This window comes from Ranitomeya variabilis, chromosome 3 (genome assembly GCF_051348905.1).
Source record: "Ranitomeya variabilis isolate aRanVar5 chromosome 3, aRanVar5.hap1, whole genome shotgun sequence".
NCBI classification, from domain to species: domain Eukaryota; kingdom Metazoa; phylum Chordata; class Amphibia; order Anura; family Dendrobatidae; genus Ranitomeya; species Ranitomeya variabilis.
This window is the reverse complement of record NC_135234.1, coordinates 533,139,633-533,159,326: the sequence shown is the minus strand read 5'-3', so window position 1 is coordinate 533,159,326 and position 19,694 is coordinate 533,139,633.

Here is a 19,694-nt window from a genome sequence, read left to right as displayed (position 1 = left end):
GGGCCAAATTGCCTAAAGCAAGGATGTTTAACATCTCCGGTCCAGAGAGACAAGCGTTAAAGGATTACATTGCTGACAGTTTGAGCAAAGGGCACATCAGGCCTTCATCCTCGCCTGTGGCAGCGGGGTTCTTCTTCGATAAGAAGAAAGATGGTGGACTATGCTCACATCTGGATTTCAGGGAGTTGAACCAGATTACGGTTCGTGATCCATACCCTATGCCACTGATACCAGATTTGTTCAACCAGGTGGCAGGTGCTAAGTGGTTTACCAAGCTTGACCTCAGGGAAGCGTATAACCTCATAAGAGTCCATCAAAGTGATGAGTGGAAGACGGCTTTTAATACCCCTGAGGGTCATTTTGAAAATTTGGTGATGCCATTCGGGTTGACAAATGCACCAGCAGTGTTCCAACATTTCATAAATGATGTGTTCTCACATGTTTTGGGGAAATTCGTTATTGTATACCTGGATGACATTCTCATATATTCTAGCGGCCGTGATACTCAGTTAGATCATGTCAGGCAGGTGTTACAGCTTCTCAGAGAGAATAAGCTCTATGCAAAACTTGAGAAATGTGTATTTTCGGTTCAGGAGTTGCCTTTCTTGGGTTATATTGTGTCTGCTTCTGGGTTTAAAATGGACGCCGCTAAGGTGCAAGCGGTGTTGCGTTGGGAACGGCCTGATGATCTAAAAGCACTTCAGCGGTTCCTTGGGTTTTCTAACTACTATAGGAAGTTTATCAAGGATTTTTCTATCATTGCTAAACCGCTAACAGACATGACTAAAAAGGGTACCAATTTCTCCGTTTGGCCTGAGGCCGCTGTGCGCGCATTTGAGTTTCTTAGGAACAGTTTTGTTTCGGCCCCCATTCTTGTGCAGCCAGACGTATCGAAACCTTTTGTTGTGGAAGTCGATGTGTCTGAGGTTGGTGTGGGGGCGGTGTTGTCACAAGGCTCATCCTTGAGCGATTTGCGTCCTTGTGCCTATTTCTCCAAGAAACTGTCATCTGCCAAACGTAACTACGATATCAGCAACAGGGAGTTGTTGGCAATCAAGTTGGCCTTTGAGGAATGGCGACACTTCTTGGAGGGGTCGGTTCATCAGGTTACTGTAATTACCGAACATAAGAATTTGCTTTATTTGGAGTCTGCTAAGCGTCTATCTCCCAGGCAGGCTCGCTGGGCATTGTTTTTCACGCGGTTCAACTTTGTTGTCACTTACAGACCTGGGTCTAAAAACACTAAGGCAGATGCTCTGTCCAGGTGTTTTACGAGGGGAGAACCTCGGGAAGATCCGGTACCCATCCTCCAAAAGGGTGTTGTGGTTTCGGCTCTCACAACCGAGGTTGAGGCTGAGATTGCCGAGGCTCATGAGGATGTACCATCTGAGCTTCCCATCAACAAATCGTTTGTACCGCTTCATCTCCGTTTAAAGGTTTTGGCGGTGCATCATGATGCTGTCCTGGCTGGCCACCCAGGGGTCAGGGGTACTTTGGAGTTGGTGTCGCGTCGGTTTTTGGTGGCACAAAATCCGACAGGACATGGTCTCATACGTGTCAGCTTGCACCATATGCGCTAGGGCTAAGATGCCCCAGTCCCGTCCTTTTGGCACACTACTTCCTCTCGAGGTACCTAGTAAGCCATGGACGGAGATCTCCATGGATTTTATCACTGACTTGCCCTCCTTAGCTGGGAACAGGGTCATTTTGGTGATTGTTGATCGGTTCTCAAAAATGTCGCACTTTGTGTCTTTGCCTTCGTTGCCTAAAGATAAGACTCTGGCTCAGGTATTTGTGCAGGAGGTGGTCAGACTTCATGGGGTTCCGTCTGACATCGTTTCCGATAGAGGTACTCAGTTTGTGGCAAAATTATGGAAAGCGTTTTGCTCACGGCTGGGGATCAAGTTGTCTCATTCTTCGGCATTTCATCCTCAGTCGAATGGTCAGACCGAGCGTATGAACCAAAATTTGGAGCAGTACTTACGCTGCTTTGTTTCTGATAATCAGGAGGAGTGGTCGACGTTCCTTCCTTTGGCTGAGTTTGCCATCAATAATCACCGCCAGGAGTCTTCTGGGGAGTCTCCGTTTTTTTGTGTTTATGGGCTACATCCTCAATTTTGTACTTTGAGTCAGGGGGGCTCTTCCGGCGTCCCAGATGAAGACCAGTTAGGAGCACAACTGTCATCAGTCTGGAGGAGAGTTAAACAGCGCTTGTTGAGTGTGGGTGCTAGGTACAAACGTGTGGCTGACAGAAGGCATGTGCCAGGTCCGGACCTGAGTGTGGATGACTGGATGTGGTTATCCACAAAAAACATAAGACTCAAAATACCATCCCTTAAATTGGGTCCTAGGTTTATTGGTCCATTTAAGGTCACCACTGTCATTAACCCAGTAGCTTACCGATTGGAGCTTCCTACGGTGTATAAAATACACAACGTGTTCCACATTTCGTTGCTAAAAAAAATGGTGGGTCTTGTGGATGCGACACCAATGCCTTCTCCAGTCTTGGTGAATGGTAATTTGGAATTTGAAGTCTCCAAGGTGGTTGACTCTCGTGTAGTGCGCCGCACCTTACAGTACTTGGTACACTGGCGTGGTTATGGGCCTGAGGAGAGGTCTTGGGTACCAGCCTCGGACATTCATGTGGATCGGCTGGTCAGTATGTTTCACTGCTGTCATCCGGACAAGCCGGGTCCTATAAGTTGTGAGGGCCCTGGGGTCCCTCATAGAAGGCGGGGTACTGTCATGTCGGACGCTGTTCATACTAGGGCATTCGACAGACAGCGGTAATTCCGCTTTTGTCCACTATGAGCTCAGTGGCGTCGGCTAGATTTTATCTAGCTGGTCCGGGGTTAATTTAGCTGGTGCTCGGATTGGAAGCTGGGTCACGCCCACTGCCTTTAAATTGTTCTTCTGAACATTGGGCGTCGCCGATTATAGCTTCTGTCTTGTGCTTGGTTATCTCGGTCTGGAGTGGTGGTCTAGGAAAAGGAGTATCGTATCTGGTGGTGTATATTTCCCTTTGTCATATTTTCCTCCTTCCTATATTTGTATTTGTTTTGCCCTGTGCACTTATTGTGTATTCCTGAGTGACTGCGGCGTGGTGTATATTTTCCGTTATCCTTGTCTGTGCTAACTGTGGGTATTGGTTAGTGGTCTCTTCACTGGGTGGTGGCTGTTGGTTTCAGCCAGAGGTTGTAACAGGAGACAGGGTGAGGATGTAGGCCCAGACATGCACACCATTAGTGTAAACTGTGGGAGAGCATCAGTCAGGGTTTCCCAGAGTTTAGGGAAATCGCAGGGGCCCGGGTTATTAGCTCTTGCCTACCTAGGTTTCCCGTGACACTTAGGTTTCCCGTGACAGTATCTGTGTAATCAGGGGAAAATTCACAACAAATTCTGGGGTTTATTTTCTCCTGGTATCCTTGTGAAAATGCAAAATTTATGGCTAAAAAACATTTGTGTTGGAAAAATGTGATTTTTTTATTTTCACGGCTCAATTATTATAAACTTTTGTGATGCACCTGGGGTTTTAAGGCACTCAACTAGTGTTGAGCGATACCGTCTGATACTTGAAAGTATCGGTATCGGAAAGTATCGGCCGATACCGGCAAAGTATCGGATCCAATCCGATACCGATACCCGATACCAATACAAGTCAATGAGACTCAAGTATCGGACGGTATCCCTGATGGTTCCCAGGGTCTGAAGGAGAGGAAACTCTCCTTCAGGCCCTGGGAACCATATTAATGTGTAAAATAAAGAATTAAAATAAAAAATATTGCTATACTCACCTCTCCGAGGGAACCGGCAGCGTTGTTTGCTTAAAATGCGCGCTTTTCCTTCCTTCCGTGACGTCACGGCTTCTGATTGGTCGCGTGCCGCCCATGTGGCCGCGACGCGACCAATCACAGCAAGCCGTGACGTAATTTTCAGGTCCTTCTAGGCATTCAGTATTTTAAAATTACGTTCCGGCTTTGTGATTGGTCGCGTCGCGGTCACATGGGCGACGCGACCAATCACAAGCCGTGACGTCACGGGAGGCAGGAGACGCGCGCATTTTAAAATGCGCGCGTGTCCAGCCTCCCGTGACGTCACGGTTTGTGATTGGTCGCGTCGCCCATGTGGCCGCGACGCAACCAATCACAGCAAGCCATGACGTAATTTCAGGTCCTTCAGGATTTTAAAATTACGTTCTGGCTTGTGATTGGTCGCGTCGCGGCCACATGGGCGACGCGACCAATCACAAGCCGTGACGTCACGGGAGGCTGGACACGCGCTAGATCTATCTATCTACTGTGCACTAGATCTATCTAGTGCTGAGAATGACAGACTGCTGCAAATCACAGATCGTCATTTTTGCACTAGGTCAACTGTAAATCACAAGTTGATCACATATTATGTGAACATCCTCACCTTGCACCTGAAATATCATAGATCTGAAACTTTTGTGATGCTGTAATTGACAATTTTCAATGTGGGGAATTTTCCGTGTGGGGAATTTTCCATGTGGGGAATTTTCCGTGTGGGGAATTTTCCGTGTGGGGAATTTTCCATGTGGGGAATTTTCCGTGTGGGGAATTTTCCTGTGGGCATTTTTCCTGTGTGCATTTTTCATGTGGGCAATTTTCCTGTGTGCAATTTTCCTGTGTGCATTTTTCAGGGAACCCCTCGCCGGAGGTGCCAGCATTCTAGGGGCTTATTTCAGCCGGATCCCTGAATACTTTCATACACAATCTCCTCGCCGGAGGTGCCAGCATTCTAGGGGCTTATTTCAGCCGAGTCCCTGAATACACTCACGCATATGACCACAGTGGCGCAAAGCATGTAACTTTAGAAGATACTAGCGGTTCCCTGAAAAATGCACACAGGAAAATTGCACACAGGAAAATTGCCCACATGAAAAATGCACACAGGAAAAATGCCCCTAGAATGCTGGCACCTCCGGCGAGGAGTGTTGTGTGCATGCATGAGCACTGACTGCTCTCTTCTGGGTAGTTAGCCTGTGTCTCTGTGAGAGTTAACAGGGCACAGAGCTTTGCTTTCTCGGCGGCTCTGTGAAGCTAACAGAGCTGGTTAATACCGCCATATAGTGCCGCCATTTACTTAGCGGCAGGATATTTCCTGCACGGTGGATCCCGGGTTGCGAACGCACCAATCACGTCAATAAATATATTCGGTGCATTACGCAAACCCTAACAGGGGAGAAATGTAAGGTCATGCACTTGGGTAGAAGTAATAAGATGTATAACTATGTGCTTAAGGAATGTGCTGGAGGAAAGAAGGTTTAAGCATAATAACAGGCGCGGATTCTTTACTGTAAGAGCAATGAGACTATGGAACTCTCTGCCGTATGATGTTTAAATGAGTGATTTGTTACTTAAATTTAAGAGGGGACTGGATACCTTTCTGGAAAAGTATAATGCTACATTGTATATACACTAGATTCCTTGATAGGGCGTTGATCCAGGGAATTAGTCTGATTGCCGTATGTATAGTCGGTAAGGAATTTTTTCCCCAATGTGGAGCTTACTCTTTGCCACATGGGTTTTTTTTTGCCTTCCTCTGGATCATCATGTTAGGGCATGTTAGGTTAGGCTATGGGTTGAACTAGATGGACTTAAAGTCTTCCTTCAACCTTAATAACTATGTAACTATGTAACTATGTAATATGTAGTAAAATTGATGAGGTAGTTTTATTCTTTGGGTCAGTACGATTACAGTGATGTCATTTATATCGTTTTTTATGTTTTGGCACTTTTATACAATAAAAACTATTTTATAGAAAAATAATTATTTTTGTATATCTTTATTCTTGGAGCTATAACTTTTTTATTTTTCTGCTGATGGAGCTGTATAATGGCTTGTTTTTTGCCGGACAAGATGATGTTTTCAGCGGTACAATGTTTATTTATATCCATCTTTTTGATTGTGTGTTATTCCACTTTGTATTCGGGGGCATGATGATAAAGCATTGTTTTTTGCCAAGTTTTTTTATTTTTTTATGGTGTTCACAAAAGGGGTTAACTAGTGGGACAGTTTTATAGGTCAGGTTGTTGTGGAGGCAGTGACACCAAATATGTGTACTTTTATTGTTTAGATTTTTTTTCATTCAAATATTTATTTTGTGATAGAATATATACAGTATTGATTTTTTATAATTATTTTTTACTTTTGTTTATATGTTTACAATGATTTTAATTTTTTTTTTACTTTGTTCTAACTTTTTTACTTTGTCCCATTTTTTGCAGGCTGATAGCTTCTATATCATGAACATGAAGCAGCATCTGCATGCTATGGAAGCTGTCAGCTCTGCACTGACAGGGAGACTTGCTGATCATGCACTGCACATGACTAACAAGTTTCCTTGATCTGGTGACCTGGATGTCGTCATGAAGACAACAGCTCACCATGGCAACGATTTGTAACCCGCATCACGCCGTGGGGTCTCCTTTTCTAAGGCAGAGGGGCTGTGAGTCCTGCTCCGGCCTCCAGAATGCCGTGATCGTGTTCAATCACAGTATTTTGGGGGTAAAAGTGCTGGGTGTCAGCTGTCAGAATCAGCTGACACCCAGTGGCAATCACACGCGCTCTCCCCGTGAGCGCAGCTGATCACTCAGGCGTAATATTCCATCCATGGTCAAATTGGCCCAGGTCACATGGACAGAATATTACATCTGATGTCAGAAAGGGGTTAACGAGGTTGGGTTGTGCTCAAAATGGCTAGTGCTCTTACCCAAACCTTCTGTGCAGCTATTCATTTCAAGGACAATACCTCAGGAACCATTTTCTTTGCTTTATTAGTGAGATGATCCCACCTTTGTTATGTCAGGGCCCTGGTACCTTCAAGTGTCTGGCAACTACTAGACCATTATTGTTCTTTAAACTTTTAAAATCTTGCATCCAACCAGATTTATGACAACATATATTGATAAAAGATGAGCGAACATTTCAATGGTCGGTTCGGATTACGATCGCTGAACTTGCAATATTCGCTAATTTATTTGTCAAATATTCACCGAACATAGCCGAATGCCATTCAAGTCCATGGGAAGCAAAAACATACGAGTGCACAACGACTTTAAACAGCCCCAAATGCTGCCAAGACACATCAAGTTAGGGGGAGACACCAGGAAAGTGGCCTCAATTCACCCACAGCACAAATTGTAGTATGGCGCAGCAGCAATCAGCCATGCATGAGGTATCGGGTCTGGGCCAGCATTTTCAGCTTTCAATTGAATGTCAAAATAAGATGAGGTGGGTGAGGGATTGGTGATTTACTGGGAACCTTGATACCACATGCAACAGCTCAACCTGCTTTCATGCTCAGCCACTCTCAGGTGGCACAAATATTAGTTTTGTAGACTACTATTGTCAGGAAAACCTAAGGATAGTAGTAACACGAGTAGCTGACTCCAAGGAAGTGGAGGCCTGATGGTCTCGGAAGCATACTTCTTCAGGCAACACACATGAAAAAGATCCAACCAGGAGTCTACACATTTACAAAAATTAGACACCAACAGAGTGGCATCAATTTCACCACAGTAGAAATAGTATAATAGGGACCGACAGGTCTTCCACCACACCCAACCCATGTTTAAATAGGAAAAATTTGTGGGTATCACCCGTGCTGCTGTATAAATTACGGTCTTCACGATTTCAAGCTAAAAATTATGGTTTATTTTCTCAACGTGTTTCTTCAGCATCTCCAGAAGAAGAAGTCCTGTTGACTTTGAAACATGTAGAGAAAATAAATCATCTTTTTAGCTTAAAATCATGTGAACTGTAATTTGTACAGCAGCGCCGGTGACACCCACACATTTTTCCAGTTTCAACAATACTACTTGGTTATCGGCTTGACCAGTTTACCTGCAGCAGCTGTCAACTCTGAAGAGTTTCAATGCTGTAATATAAAGATACAAATTTCAAAAAACTGACCTGATTGTATACCCTGTCATATCCATCTGATAAGAACCTATTTGTGCTTTTCTCTCCTATAATACTTCCTATTACTATACCCAACCCAGCAGATGGACACCCAACTAGGAGTGTTCACATTTACAAAAAATAGTGGCAGACACCGCCAAAGTGGCATCAATTTTACAAGAGTAGAAATAGCTTAATAGGGATCAACATCTCTTCCACTACAGCCAACCAATCACATGGACACCCTACCAGGAGTGTTCACATTTCCAAAAATTAGGGCCCAACACCACTATTGCGGCATCAATTTCATAAGGGTAGAAATAGTATCATAGTGATTGACAAGTCTTCCATTACACCCAACCCAGCAGATGGACATTCAACCAGTAGTATTCACATTTACAAAGATTATTGGCAGACACCACTAAGATAGCATCAATTTCACAAGAGTAGAAATAGTACAATAGGGACCGACATATCTTTTACTACACCCAACCCAGCAGATGGACACCCAACCAAGAGTGTTCACATTTACAAAAATTAGCGGCAGACACCACCAAAGTCGCATACATTTTTTTAAGAGTAGAAATATTATACTAAGGATCAACATCTCTTCCACTACAGCCAACCCATCACATGGACGCCCTACCAGGAGTCTTCACATTTCCAAAAATTAAGGCCTGACACCACTGACATGGCATCAATTTCACAAGAGTTTAAATAGTATCATAGTGATCGACACGTCTTCCACTACACCCAACCCAGCAGGTGGACACCCAACCAGGAGTGTTCAGGTTTACAAAAATTAGTGGCAAACTCCACCAACATGTCATCAAATTAACAACAGTAAATATAGTATAATAGGGACTGACAGGTCTTCCACTACAACCAAACCAGCAGATGGACACCCAACCAGGAGTGTTCACATTATCAAAAAATAGTGGCAGACATCACCAAAGTGGCATCAATTTTGCAAGAGTAGAAATAGTATAATAGGGATCAACATGTCTTCCACTACAGCCAACCCAGCAGATGTAGACCAACCATGACTGTTCACATTTCCACAAATGTCTGTTATCATCTGAGGCAGCAGTAGCAACAACAGCAGGCACAGAATCCACAATAAAGATATCACAGAGTGCAGTTATGCGAGATTAATGCAGCATAGTCTGTTCAGTCTGCGATTGGGGTGCAAAAGTCCTTTGAGATCCATGACTTGTTCATCTTGATGAAAGCTAGGCAGTCTACACTTTCAGGGGAAAGCTAGGCTGCGCTTATCCATCAGGATACCACCATCAGAGCTGAAGACACGTTCTGAGAGAGCTTGCTTCTTCCACTTGCACTACTGCAGCTGTTGCTGCTGCTAATGTTTTGGTGTGCCAGAGATTGGAAGTCTAGAGCTGTGATGCCCACTATCTGCCTTACTGCTGTCTTGGGAAAACCTCTCTTCGGCTGGTTTCACACATCCATACATTTCCGGCACCAGAAAAAACGGTACAGGAGATATCCATGTCAATGTGTCCGTGTGTGTACTATGTGTGGCACACGTGTGGCAACCATGTGCCACCCGTGTGCCGCATAACTACCATACGGACAGCCATTGGGGAAGAAGCGCTACAATAGGCAACTGGTACCGAAGCCGGCTCTCATCATTCTCCCCTGCTCTGCCGGTGAGCAGAGGAGAATAATGAGCATTATATTATTGTCCGAACGACAGCAGGTGGTGGCTTTTGGAACTGTTACCCCATAATCTGACACCTGCTTTCACCAAAAACAGTGACAGTAGTTGCAGAGGATGGGGGTGTTCCACAGCCGCTGTCTGCAATTGTTCAGAAATAACTGAATGAAAAACCTGATGTGGGTTCCCCCCTATTTTATTGAACCAACCAGACAAAACTCACAGCTGGGGGCTGCAACCCCCAGCTGTCAGCTTCTGCAAGGTTGGTTATCAAGAATAGAGGGGTCAACATGCTGTTTTTTTGATTATTTAAATAAATACTTTGACATTATTTAAATAAATAATTTGATAACCAGCTGGGGGCTGCTATTCTCAGACTGGTAAAGGGCCATAGATATAGGCCTCCCAGCCTAAAAACAGCAACCTGCAGCTGCCCAGAAAAGGCACATCTATTAGATGCACCTTTTCTGGGCAGCTGCGGGTTGCTGTTTTTAGCGGTGGCAAGTGGGGTAATATTTGTACAGTTGATGTCACCTTTCACGTGACATCAAGAACAACGGCATAGTAATGGAGAGGTGTCTATAAGACACCTATCCATTCCTAATCCTAAAGTGGTAATGTTAAATAAAGACATGGCCAGAATAAAGTCCTTTATTTGAAAAAAATTACCGTATTTTCCGGTGTATAAGACGACTGGGCGTATAAGACGACCCCCCAACTTATCCAGTTGAAATATAAAATCTTCTTAAAAGTCGGGGGTCTTCTTATACGCCGTATGTCGTCTTATAGGGCTGGTGACTAATGTGCCTTTTGGGTGGGAGTGGTCCCGATGACGACGAGGGGGCGTCTCACAGGAAAGTGTGAGTGGACTATCCCCCATTACCTCATCATAGCGCTGAAGCATGGGGTCTCTGCTGGGAGCGGCGGCTCCTCTTTGTGCCGCATGGGTGCTGTGGGGCGGCGGCTCCTTTTCTGCAGTGTGGGGCCTCTGTGCTGTGGGGCGGCGGCGGCGTATTTTCATGCGGTCAGTCGGGGCTCCTCCGGCATCTTCTTAAAGCCCGGAGGCCCCGCCGGCAGCTCCATTGCTACGATGCGGTGGCCTCCGGGAAAATGGCCGCTAGGGGCGGCGCATGCTCAGATTCAGATCTCATCCCGAGATCTCGGGAGACAAGATCTGAATCTGAGCAGCGGCCATTTTCCCGGAGGCAGCTCCATTGCTGCGATGCGGTGGCCTCCGGGAAAATGGCCGCTGGGGGCGGCGCATGCTCAGATTCAGATCTCGTCCCGAGATCTCGGGAGACGAGATCTGAATCTGAGCAGCGGCCATTTTCCCGGAGGCCACCGCATCATAGCAATGGAGCTGCCAGCGGGGCCTCCGGGCTTTAAGGAGATGCCGGAGGAGCCCCAACTGACTGCATGAAAATACGCCACCGCCGCCCCACAGCACAGAGGCCCCACACTTCAGAAGAGGAGCTGCCGCCCCACAGCACAGCATCCATGCGGCACAAAGAGGAGCAGCAGCCGCCGCTCCCAGCACAGAGACCCCACGCTGCAGCGCTACGATGAGGTAATGGGGGATACTTCACGCACTTTCCTGTGAGACGCCCCCTCGTCGTCATCAGGACCACTCCCCCCCCCCCCACCATATACACCCGGCGTACAAGATGATACCCGGCGTATAAGACGACCCCCGACTTTTAAGAAGATTTTCAGGGGTTAAAAAGTCATCTTATACGCCGGAAAATACGGTACATAGACTGCTGGTGAATGATGCTGCACTCTCAGCAAGCACATTCACCAGTGGTTTTAAGCCGGGACGGTCGCATCTTGGCACCGTCCTGGTTGAAAACTATTTAGCCCCCAGACTTGGATTACAGCATGGGACACAACGACTGACAGGTATGGTATATTGATGGTTTACTATTTTATTTTTATTACAGGAGATCGAGGTGTTACAGTAAGTATGGTTTAATTTAGAACATTAAATATGACATGTGAAGGAGGCCTTATGAGGAGCTGTACAATCTGATTTCCCAAGCCTTGGTTGTAAAACTCTATAACGTCTACGGCTCTCCTCATGACTCATTTAGGCTATGTGCACACGCTGAGGAATGGTGTGCAGATTTTTCAGCACTGATTTTGATAAATCCGCAGGGCAAAAACACTGCATTTTTCCTGCGGATTTATCGCGGATTTACTACGGATTTATCGTGGTTTTTGTGCTGATTTTACTGCGGTTTTCTATTATGGAGCAGGTGTAAAACCGCTGTGGAATCCGCACAAATAATTGACATGCTGCGGAAAATAAACTGCTGCTTTTCCGTGCATTTTTTTCTGCAGCATGTGCACAGTGGTTTTTAATTTACATAGGTTTACATGGTACTGTACACCGCATGGAAAACTGCTGCGGATCCGCAGCGTCAAAAATGCTGCGGATCCACGGTAAAAACCGCAACGTGTGAACATGGCCTTATAGTGGCTGTGATAATCCCCCTTGTTTGTCTGTGCTAGACCATTCGATGCAATAGCTGCAATGAATTATAAGGGACACCATGGTGGCTGTACCTGAAATCATGTTAGCCCACTCTCTGATTGATGCATACCTCGGTAATGTATGACATGCTGTAGGTTTTTTTGGCATTCCATGTGATTTAAATTGCAAATTGTTTGATTTAATAAAGTCATGAAATGCAACTTGATTTTGATTTAATCTTCCCTTACTTACACATTGAAATGAAATGGAGTAGGATAAACAAACATACAATAATAAATAATAATAATAATAATAATAATAATAATAATAATAGGTGCAACAAATATAAAGTGAAAGGATGCCTTTTGTATATTACATTGTGTGTTGGAAACAGCACTATGGACATTCTATATACTGTATTATATGTACACTATTATTTTGAGCTGTTTATTATTGATGCAGTGTGTACAGAGAAGTTTAAGAAGTTTTTTTATTACAATATTTCAAAAGGGAATTATCCACCTTTGACAGCACCAGCTGTGAACAGTTTTCTGTTTTCCCAGCCAAATATATGTTGTTTTCTAAGAATGTTATATGATCAAGAAAATCAATATCCTATCTAACATCAGTATTTATAGAAAGTCACATTACTATATAATGCAGCTTCAAACTAGAAAAAAATGCTAGTTTTTATTTTGTTAATTTCAATAAATCTTTACTTTTGCTGTCTTTAAAAAAATTACACAAATTGATTTACATGAATAATGACATCACAAATATTCCCAAATGTACAATACATCAACAGCTGTTAGTGCATTTTTAATTAACTGTCTTTCACATTCAAGATTATTTGGACTTTATCCAAAGAAAACAAAATGTCCATGATGCTGTTGTCCGTAATGTTTAGAAAAATAATGGAATATGTTACATAGAGTTTTTTTTAAAACATTCTTTCATTTTTAAATTGATATCTAAATTGTTCAAGGGACAAGTAAATGACAAATGTAGTAAATTTGGCACAATAAACAGACTTTTAAAATAAGTTTTGCAAGCAGAGTCTTGAGTGACAACATATACAGGTGCTTCTCACAAAATTAGAATATCATCAAAGAGTTAATTTATTTCAGTTCTTCAATACAAAAAGTGGAACTCATATATTATATTGAGTTATTACAAACAGAGTGATCTATTTCAAGTGTTTATTGCTGGTAATGTTGATGATTATGGCTTACATTCCTTGAAAACCCAAAAGTTCTTATCTCAGTAAATTAGAAAACTTTATAACAGCAGCTTGAAAAATGATTTTAAAATCCAAAATGTTGGACTACTGAAATGTATGTTTAGTAAATGCACTCAATACTTGGTCGGGGCTCCTTTTGCATCAATTACTTCATCAATGCGCGGTGGCATGGAGGTGATAAGCCTGTGTCTCTGCTGAGGTCCAATTTACTGAAATTTGTGGTTTCCACCGAATTTGAACACATTGAGATTTGAATAATGGTTCTCAAACAAAAAACATTTTCCACACTGCAGAAGCTTCAAAAGGCATAATTCTCTGCAGCTGTGACATTTTATAGATTATCATAATTTATATAGGGTGGGTCATTAGTTGAGTCATCACAGATCAGTGGTTGCAAGAGGTGAAAAGTTAGTAGAATAATTGTCCATTCCCAACTTTGTAAGTCTCTGTTTTCTGTAGAGTGTTAGCTCATAGCTAACAGAGTCCTCTCATTTTTTCTCCTGCAGAATGTAAGCTCTTATTGTCAGCAGGGTCCTCTCTCTCTCATGTAGAGGGTGAACTGTTAAGGTCATTAGTGTCCTCTCTATCCTGTAAAATGTATCTACTACCTTGGCACACTCCAATCTTGGGTCTCCTGATGAGCCACAATAACAGGAAGGTGCGAAACACATAGGAACAAGAGACATCATGATACCGGGAACAACTTAAATCAGATAAGTCATTTGACTGTGCTGCTTATCAAAAGTGTTGTCATTGAATAGTCTATGATTTATGACAAGGCTTTATGCTCATGTCTAGAGTACCCTAACTATACTATAAGGTGTCATATATGCATTTGAATTTTCTACTCTCCATGAATATTGTTGGATCTACCCCAGGCACTTGTGCACTTTATTATATGTGACTCAAAACTATGATTTAGCTACTGTGAAGGTTTACTATTATATCCATCCTAAGCACTTTCACCTTATCATATGTGACATATGGCTATGACTAAACTACTGTGAGGGATTGTCAATGAGAATAAAGTCTTGAGGTACTGTTCCAGAACATTTGTATACTGTTACTTTTGTCTAAACTGATATTAGCCCCACAAAATTTTAGACCTTTATCTATAGTCATACCACAAGATAGTGCCTCCCTCATAGTCACAGCCTAAAGGCACCATAGACAATTTAACTGAATGTTGGTTGCATGTTGATGTATTGCTATAGCTCTATAATAGGGGCATGCAGGAACTTTAAGGGACTGCTGACATTGAGCGGGGGTGCCACATTAAATTTTAGGGTGCCAATCTCCACTGTTAGGTAGGATCACAGCTAAGAGTGACCTATTAGGGCAAGTATAGGATTGACAGACTATATCCCACTCAATTCTCTGCGGTACAAATTGCTGTTTGAACATCCCGCCTAAGGCTAGGTTCACATTGCATTAATGGGTGTCCGCTAGCGGACTCCGTTACATGGCGCAATTGTCGCAATTAACGCTATGTAACGGGTCCGTTAGCACACCCATTGACCGCAATGTACTAACGGGTCGCTAACGCATCGCTGACGCACGCCATTTTTGGCATGCGCTAGCGATGTCCCGTTATTTTCGAACGGACCTCGAACGCTGCTTGCAGCGTTCAAGGTCCGTTCCTCGCTAGCACAGATCGGGCATCTGTGCTAGCGGGATCGCCAAACGTGATCCCTTTTGGGACATTGCGCTAAACGGATTGCCCTAACGCAATGTGATCCTAGCCTAATATAGGAATCGGGAGGTGTTTTTATCTTTTTCTTGGTTTTTATCTCCTAATAATTTTTGACTAACTACTCATAATTGAAATAATTAACCCCTTCACCCCCAAGGGTGGTTTGCACGTTAATGACCAGGCCAATTTTTACAATTCTGACCACTGTCCCTTTATGAGGTTATAACTCTGGAACGCTTCAACGAATCCTGGTGATTCTGACAGAGTTTTCTCGAGACATATTGTATTTAATGACAGTGGTAAAATTTCTTTGATATTACCTGTGTTTATTTTGTGAAAAAAATGGAAATTTGGCGAAAATTTTGAAAATTTTGCAATTTTCCAAATTTTTATGCAATTAAATCACAGTGATATGTCACACAAAATACTTAAAAAGTAACATTTCCCACATGTCTACTTTACATCAGCACAATTTTTACAACACCATTTTTTTTTAGGGACCACATCTCATTTGAAGTCATTTTGAGGGGTCTATATGATAGAAAATACCCAAGTGTGACACCATTCTAAAAACTGCACCCCTCAAGGTGCTCAAAACCACATTCATGAAGTTTATTAACCCTTCAGGTGTTTCACAGGAAGTTTTGGAATGTTTAAATAAAAATGAACATTTAACTTTTTTTCACACAAAATTTATTTCAGCTCCAATTTGATTTATTTTACCAAGGGTAACAGGAGAAAATGGACTCCAAAAGATGTTGTACAATTCATCCTGAGTATTCTGATACCCCATATGTGGGGGTAAACCACTGTTTGGGCGCATGACAGAGCTCGGAAGCGAAGGAGCGCCATTTGACTTTTCAATGCAAAATTGACTGGAATTGAGATGGGACGCCATGTTGTGTTTGGAGAGCCCCTGATGTGCCTAAACATTGAAACCCCCCACAAGTGACACCATTTTGGAAAGTAGACCCCCTAAGGAACTTATCTAGAGGTGTGGTGAGCACTTTGACACACCAAGTGCTTCACAGAAGTTTATAATGCAGAACCGTAAAAATAAAAAATCATATTTTTTCACAAAAATTATCTTTTCGCCCCCAATTTTTTATTTTCCCAAGGGTAAGAGAAGAAATTGGACCCCAAATGTTGTTGTACAATTTGTCCTGACTACGCGGATACCCCATATGTGGGGGTAAACCCCTGTTTGGGTGCATGGGAGAGCTCGGAAGGGAAGGAGCGCCGTTTGACTTTTCACTGCAAAATTGACATGAATTGAGATGGGACGCCATGTTGCGTTTGGAGAGCCACTGATGTGCCTAAACATTGAAACCCCCCCACAAGTGACACCAATTTGAAAAGTAGACCCCCTAAGGAACTTAACTAGAGGTGTAGTGAGCACTTTTACACACCAAGTGCTTCACAGAAGTTTATAATGCAGAGCCGTAAAAATAAAAATAAAAATTTTTCCAACAAAAAATTATTATTTAGCCCTCAGTTTTGTATTTTCCCGAGAGTAACAGGAGAAATTGGACTCCAAAAGTTTTTGTCCAATTTGTCCTGAGTACACTGATACCCCATATGTGGGGTGAACCACTGTTTGGGCATATGGGAGGGCTCAGAAGGGATGGAGCGCCATTTGGAATGCAGACTTAGATGGAATGGTCTGCGGGCGTCACATTGCGTTTGCAGAGCCCCTAATGTACCTAAACAGTAAAAAAAAACACAAGTGACACCATTTTGGAAAGTAGACCCCCTAAGGAACTCATCTAGATGTGTTGTGAGAGCTTTGAACCCCCAAGTGTTTCACCACAGTTTATAACGCAGAGCCGTGCAAAAAAAATATTTTTTTTCCACAAAAATTATTTTTTAGCCCCCAGTTTTGTATTTTCCCAAAGGTAACAGGAGAAAATTGGACCCCAAAAGTTGTTGTCCAATGTGTTCCGAGCACGCACAGGAGAGCTCGGAAGGGAAGGAGCACTGTTTTACTTTTTCAACGCAGAATTGGCTGGAATTGAGATTGGACGCCATGTCGCATTTGGAGAGCCCCTGATGTGCCTAAACAGTGGAAACCCCCCAATTATAACTGAAACCCTAATCCAAACACACCCCTAACCCTAATCCCAATGGTAACCCTAACCACACCTCTAACCCAGACACACCCCTAATACTAATCCCAACCCTATTCCCAACCGTAAATGTACTCCAAACCCTAACCCTAAATTTAGCCCCAACCCTAACCCTAACTTTAGCCCCAACCCTAACTGTAGCCTTAACCCTAGCCCCAACCCTAACCCTAGCCCTAACCTTAACCCTATCCCTAGCCCTAACCCTAGCCCTAACCCTAACCCTAGCCCTAGCCCTAACCATAGCCCTAACCCTAGCCCTAACCCTAGCCCTAACCCTAACCCTAGCCCTAACCCTAGCCATAACCCTAGCCCTAACCCTAACCCTAGCCCTAGCCCTAACCCTAACCCTAGCCCTAGCCCTAACCTTAACCCTAGCCCTAACCCTAACCCTAATGGGAAAATGGAAATAAATACATTTTTAAAATTTTTTAATTTTTCCCCAACTAAGCGGGTGATGAAGGGGGGGTTGATTTACTTTTATAGCGGGTTTTTTAGCGAATTTTTATGATTGGCAGCCGTGACACACTGAAAGATGCTATTTATTGCAAAAAATATTTTTTGCATTACCACATTTTGAGAGCTATAATTTTTCCATATTTGAGTCCACAGAGTCATGTGAGGTCTTGTTTTTTGCGGGACGAGTTGACATTTTTATTGGTAACATGTTCGGGCACGGGAGATTTTTTGATCGCTTTTTATTCTGATTTTTGTGAGGCAGAATGATCAAAAACCAGCTATTCATGAATTTCTTTTGGGGGAGGCATTTATACCGTTCCGCGGTTGGTAAAATTGATAAAGCAGTTTTATCCTACGGGTCAGTACAATTACAGCGATACCTCATTTATATCATTTTTTTTGTTTTGGCGCTTTTATACGATAAAAGCTATTTTATAGAAAAAATAATTATTTTGGCATCACTTTATTCTGAGGACTATAACTTTTTTATATTTTTGCTTATGATGCTGTATGGTGGCTCATTTTTTGCGGGACAAGATGTCATTTTTAGCGGTACCATGGAAATTTATATCCGTTTTTTTGATCGCGCATTATTCCACTTTTTGTTTGGTGGTATGAGAATAAAGCGTTATTTTTTGCCTCTTTTTTTTTATGGTGTCCACTAAAGGGGTTAACTAGTGATATAGTTTTATAGGTGGGGTCGTTTCGATACTAAATATGTGTACTTTTATTGTTTGATTTTTTTTATTTAGATAAAGAAATGTATTTATGGGAATAATTTTTTATTTTTTTTTCTTTATTTAGGAATTTTTTTTTCTTTTTTTTTTACACATGTGGTATTTTTTTTTTTACTTTTTTACTTTGTCCCAGGGGGGGACATCACAGATCGCTGATCTGACAGTTTGCACAGCACTCTGTCAGATCACCGATCTGAGTTCCAGTGCTGCAGGCTTACCAAAGCCTGGTCTGCACCCGGAAGTAATCCCTGCAGGACCCGGATGCAGCCCCGTGGCCATTTTGGATCCGGGGCCTGCAGGGATAGGAGGTAAGAGAACCTCGCAGCAATGCGATCACATCACGTTGCTCCGGGGGTCTCAGGGAAGCCTGCAGGGAGCCCCCTCCCTGCGCGATGCTTCCCTGTACCGCCGGCACACCGCGATCATGTTTGATTGCGGTGTGCCGGGGGTTAATGTGCCGGGGGTGGTCCATGACCGCTCTTGGCACATAGTGCCGGATGTCAGCTGCGATAGGCAGCTGACACCCGGCCGCGATCGGCCTGCGCTCCCCCCGTGAGCACGGCCGATCGGGCTGGACGTACTATTCCGTCCTTGGGAATTAGGGCCCACCCCACGTGGACGGAATAGTACGTACAATGGCAGAAAGGGGTTAAAAGTTAAATTTTAAAGTGTTTTTTGTTTCTCTTTGGTGTACTTTCTAAACCTATACCCACTAAATACTACCTGGTTTCTATATAGAGACAAAGTGCTATTATATGCATGGAGAGTGTGCAAACAGATTCTACAATGGACCACATTTGGGAGAAACTTTTGGAAGTTCAAAAGTGCAGGGTAGAAGTTAGTTTTTTGCATAGACAAAGGAACAGAACAAGATGTCAGAAAGAAAAGAATATGGCATGAAAATGGCTAGTTATCTTCATTGTTTAGAAAAATTCATCATAGCCATATTGTGTTGACAAAACTGAACACAATAAAGGAATGGACGCACACATCCGGTATTCCTTAATTTCTATCTCCCTACAAATTTATTTTGTTCTTCCCCCTTTTTTTTCTTTCTTTACATATAGACTGTTCTGTAATGTTCGTGCCTTGATGTGAGTTTGATCTCCCTAATCGCTTAGTTAATCTCTATATTTCAAGCAGGAATTTCTGACTCCTCCATCCTACCCCTTTCCTTCCTGTGTCCCTCCCCACCATTGTCCCTTGGTTTTAAGCTCTTCTTACAACCCTTTTGGTTTGCAAAACCGTATCCCTGTAGTGTTTTCATTGTGATTTATTATGATTTTTTTCTTTTACAATTTCTGGAAAATATTTACACTTTTTTCCTTTCCTGTTATATTATTGAAATTTTCTAAATAAAGAATATAT